The sequence below is a fragment of the Mytilus californianus genome, unplaced genomic scaffold (genome assembly GCF_021869535.1).
Source record: "Mytilus californianus isolate M0D057914Y unplaced genomic scaffold, xbMytCali1.0.p SCAF_2, whole genome shotgun sequence".
Lineage (NCBI taxonomy): Eukaryota > Metazoa > Mollusca > Bivalvia > Mytilida > Mytilidae > Mytilus > Mytilus californianus.
The window spans coordinates 138276875-138282874 of record NW_026262668.1 but is presented as its reverse complement, the minus strand read 5'-3'; positions in this window follow the sequence as shown (position 1 = coordinate 138282874).

The window sequence follows — 6000 nt, the reverse complement described above, 5'->3', positions numbered from 1 at the left end:
TTTTTACTTTTTTCTATGCCAAATATAAAACGGATTATATATATATATGTATATGTAAAAATAAAAAGATGTGGTATGATTGCCAATTAGACCACTCTCCACAAGAGACCAAATGACAGAGAAATTAACAACTATCATCCTATTATGGGTTTTCGTACTATCTAGAATGCATTGTGACGTCACAATTTCCATTGAAAAAGCATGCATAGTACGGCATTCAAAAATGAGCAAATCCCATACCGCATAGTCAGATAGAAAAGGCCCCGAAATGACAAATTTAAAACAATTTAAACGAGAAAACTAACTGCCTAATTTATGTACAAAATAATGACCGAAAAACAAATATGTTACACAGCAACAATTTTTACGACAAACCCTGCATTACTGGCTCCTGACTTGGGACAGACACATACAGAATGTGGCGGGGTTAAACTAGTAATATATATATGGCCTTGTTTACAGATATGTTTCAGAAAACACGTTAGTTAATCAAGAGTAAAACTTACCAACTGGCACATTTCTTAGATTTACTTTCAACAGAAACCGTTGAGGAACGTTCAGGGCACATGGAGAAAATGGAAAGTAAAACTGTTTACAAACCCCCGAAAATGTATTGACTGAAAGACGAAACCCATACGAAACAGATTATTGTAACTGAACTTTGCATAATATTATCATACGGCTGTCTTCTGCATGGTAGAAAAACATAGGAAATTTCAAAGAAAAAAAACTTGACAAACTCTAATTATAAAAAAAACCCGATTTGTTTGTTTAGCAACTACTAATATGTCACTACTTCTGTATGAATAAGAAGATGTGGTATGAGTGCCAATGAGACAACTCTCCATCCAATTCACAATGTATAAAAAGTTAACAATTATAGGTCAAAGTACCGCCTTCTTCAACACGGAGCCTTGGCTCACACCGAACAGCAAGCTATAAAAGGCCCCAAAATTACTAGTGTAATACATATATTTCGCTAAACTCATAAAATCGGCATCATTGTATTGAGAGTTCCACTATCTTTATTGTTATTTCCAACGACATCATTTCATTACGTTTTTCGCTCTCTTTTATGATTTTTTCAAACAAAAAAAGTTGTACACATTAAAAAATGGTAAATTGTGAATTATCAGATGCAGGAATTAGACTGATATCATGAAGACATGAATTAATACCATACCACATGTGCCAATAAAGTTGATATGTTGATTTTCACTCCAGACTTGGTTCCTGTTTTGACTGGCTTGTAACATTTTGACATATGGTATTACGCAGAAGTTTTGCCTAATCTATAATTTTGACACAATGCAATGGCAAAAGGCAATAATATCAACATAAAGACAATTATTTAAACCTCTCCTGAAATTGTCAAAATGTTTTAGTATGAATCAAAACTCAACTGTGATACAACTTGCTGCCTTCAAACCTTTAATCTGATCTTTGATGTCAGTTGGTGATTCGTGAAATACTTAATATTGTAGAATAAGCTACAGAAAACAACTGCACATATCAAACAAAATATATCTCAACACTTACAAAACGTCGTTAAATGTCACTTGAGTGTTCTTTGTTTAAGGTGTTTATAGGACCGAGTTATGAGCTTTGTTTTCGGTTTTGTAAAGTGCATGTAGGGATTTTGTGCCATAAATGAATGCACCACGTTCGTTCATTTCCACTGTATGAACGTTGAAAGAACGGACAAGATGATCTTTCCATTCTACAATCTGAAAGGCTAAAACACAATACAGAAAAGATTGCAAAAAGACTAAAAAATAATATTTTTTTTTAAATCTGAAATTCTAACAAAAATAAGTATTTAAAGTCTTTTTAGTTCTTTTAACAAAAACTTTTCCGTGCTATTTCAATCCATCTATTGAAATGACCATCAGCCATTATCTAGTTGCTTTAAAAAGACTTTAGTGTTTAGTCATATTCAGGTTTGCCTGATTACAAAGGTATTGTCACTTGAAGCTGAGATATGTTCTAAATTCGACAGGTAATCTGTGGTCGTGGTCATTTTAATCCCATCGTCTACGCCTCGTACTTTTAATATTCACAGAACAGGATCAAAGATGATGTAATCTAGTATTAATAGACTAAAGTCGGGTATTATAAATACTTTTTATCCTTTTATTCATTTCATACTTTTCACAATCAACGAAAACATCTGGGTTTGTTATTTTTTTTCAGTTCGGAAGGTGCAAACTATAGAAACAAGTTGCATTAACTGAGAAGTGATATCTATCTGTATACAAAATTGTATAAATAAAGGGAGCTGTTAGACAGCAACTAAAAACACAAACAAGGGTGCACACGATGAAATGTCTTGCCTGCTTTACTGACCCTGTATTTTATGTTGAAAGTCTTAAAGATAAAGGTTTACTACAAGTATCACATACACTTAACATTTTTAGAGATACATGACAATGAGGAAAAGGTCAGATAAATCCTGTAAGACAGACATATACACCTTACTATTCCACACACCAAATTTAGTTTACTTATTGCTTATGGTAATTGAAAAACAGAACAAACGCAAAAACTCAACATTGACCAATGAACCATGAATATGAGGTCATGGTCAGATGATACCTGCCAGATAGACATCTACACCTTACAATTATTCCATACACCAAATATAGCTGACCTATTGCTATTAATATTTGAAAAACCAAAACACAAAAACTTATCATTTTGACCAATGAACCATAAACATGAGGTCAAGGTGAAATGATACCGGCTAGGACTACATGTACACCTTACAATTATTCCATATACCACATATAGTTGACCTAACTGCTTATAGTATATGAGAAACGGACCTAATCATGTAATTTAACCTTGATAACTGACCCATGAAATGAAGTCGAGATCAGGTAACCCTGTCTGAAGGAATGAAGACATTGCAAGGAACATATATACCAAATATAGTTACTCTATTAATCATAATAAGCTGGGACATAATATGTTAGTATAATAGTACCAGTAATAAGTAAGAAATTCACATGACAATTTTTTTCAAGCAGTCGCTGAACCATGAAAATGAGGTCAAAGGATAATTTGACATGTTACAGACGGAAACCTCGTAACATAAGGAATCTGCATACAAGGTATGAAGCTTCCAGGTCTTCTACCTTCTGAAATATAAAGCTCATACAAATAATTGACGCCGCCGCCGGGTAGTAATCCCTATGCCTCGCATACTGCAACTTTCGTTGCATTAAACAGACTATCAAAAAAAATCTACCATCAACACAAAATTCCCGATGAAAAAAAAATATAGAAAGGAAACCATTGTCATTGAGGTTCCCTACTTGAACTTCGCACGGGCACATGACCATTGAGCGTGGTTTGAATAGATTTTTGTCTTTCTATCCATTCCTTATTGCGCGCAGTTTTTTATGTCCTTACTTTAACCAGAACATTATATAAGTTTTTACGTCATGGCTCCTGGTCCGTTTTTTTTTTTAGTTAGTAAAATTATTTCAGCTTATAAGATACAAACAAAGAGGAAAATACGAAAGTATAACGAGAAACCAGCCTAATAAAACAAAGCTTAACTTCCCTACAATCTCTCTTGTTATTCTAATATTTACGAAAAATTTAAGTTCCATAAATTTCTTTTAAAATAAACTATAAATTTTAAGTTTTATCATTGCTCTGAATGACTAGATATCAAAATAAACGCGTATTTATTTGCTCTGAATGACTAGATATCAAAATGAACGCGTATTTATTTTCAGTGGAGGTTGCCTTGGATTTCAGTCGGCATGACTTACATCATTTAAAGTAAGAACTATCATCTATGAATAACGTGAACGTAATTTAAATTTGTATATTTTTTTTTCAAATATGTCAGCCATCTAGGTAATCAGATGAGCTCAAAACCACAAATAATATAAAGGAAAACCATAGCATCATCCCAATGTTATATCATTCAAATCTGTGAATCAGTTTCAAAGAAGCTGTTTGTATGACTAGTGATCAATGTCTACGGCATCTAAAATATTAGATTGACTTCATTTTCCTCAGTCATAGGTTTGGTTTTTAAGAAAAGACACATCAGCAAAGTCAAACCAAACGACTAAAATAGAATTGGTATTTACTGCTTATCCGCTAAGAATACATTATTGATGAGCGAGACTGGTTGACAGCTCTATAATGATTTGGATGGAATAACTTATTTTCCTGTGGACCGTTACATTGGATTGAGCTAACACAACCCAACTTGTTGTCCAGTACAAAGCAGATTTCATACACATGCTGTAATCCTGAATAGGTTTAAAGCTGGAGGTAAAACAGTCCATCCAATGTTGTGGCCGTTTATGTGCTATTCCCAAAGGGTTTTATATTAAACTGCATTCAAATAGTGAAGCCATATTGAATATCAGATTGACACAAGCATAATATTTGGAAATTTCAAAGATTATCATATCATCATCCATGCACAATCTTTCTCCAGCAGTACTTTTAAGTATTTGCAATAGGGTCTGATCTAATCATCTATTTTCCATCGTGAACCAGTATTGGCTTTCAGATCGGCATAATAAATATATTCACTACGAGATTATCTAAGAAAACCAATCAAAACTAATATTTGTTGGGTTAAGCACATACAATAAAAATCATCACAAGAAAAAATTTCCAACTCACATACTGAGTGCCAATAGAAACGCAACAAACCGACAGATCTTCTTTGGAAGCTGCCAATACATTTTACAATTTTGAAGACTATTTAGGATATGTCTATTGAACATTTCATCAGTTTTCAAAGCTTTTCAACTTTCAGTCTTTAACGTAAACAAATTCCTTATTTTCACCAACAACAAAACATTATATTTACTCCTTCAGATGGCCTATAAAGATCCACTATACCAAAGGTTATCACAAAAACAATTGTATCTGCATTGATTTATACTTCAGATGGCATATAAAGATCCACTATAGCAAAGGTTATCACACAAACAATTGTATCTGCATTGATTTACACTTCAGATGGCCTAGAAAGATCCATTATAGCAAAGGTTATCACAAAACAATTGCATCTGCATTGACTTACACTTCAGATGGCCAAGAAAGATCCACTATACCAAAGGTTATCACAAAAACAATTGTATCTGCATTGATTTATACTTCAGATGGCCTATAAAGATCCACTATAGCAAAGGTTATCAGAAAAACAATTGTATCTGCATTGATTTACACTTCAGATGGCCTATAAAGATCCACTATAGCAAAGGTTATCACAAAAACAATTGTATCTGCATTGATTTACACTTCAGATGGCCTATAAAGATCCACTTTTATAGCAAAGGTTATCATAAAAAATTAGATTTACACTTCAGATGGCCTATAAAGATCCACTATAGCAAAGGTTATCACAAAAACAATTGTATCTGCATTGATTTACTGTAACTTCAAATGGCCTATAAAGATCCACTTTTATAGCAAAGGTTATCACAAAAAAATAGATTTACACTTCAGATGGCCTATAAAGATCCACTATAGCAAAGGTTATCACAAAAGAATTGTATCTGCATTCATTCTAGTGTGATCACATTGGGATGACAATTTTTAAGTTGTTATTCTAACTCCTATGGGACTAATGGCAAGATTCTAATGGAAGACCAATTTTAAAGGTACATGTTTGAGGAAAGCATTGTCTGAATATTTTTTGTATTATTCAAAAGGTGATAAAAGAGAGCTTGGAATATGAGGTGTTGCAATTCTATTGGCACTCAGTTTATATTATTTTGTGATTGACATTTGTTGCTTGTTTAATTTCCAGTGGCAAATATCTCATGCTAATTAAGGACGAGAACAAATTTAACAGCAAAGATTCTTTAGTGAACAAGCTCTATATCCCAGGTCACAAATATACAGGAGAAAAGCTTATATTGACTTGCTGGTACATTTTTTCTGCTATCTTTAAATTTATGATTATTTACAGTTATGATTTAGATAATAATATTGTGTTACAAATGTCTCTTCTTTGAC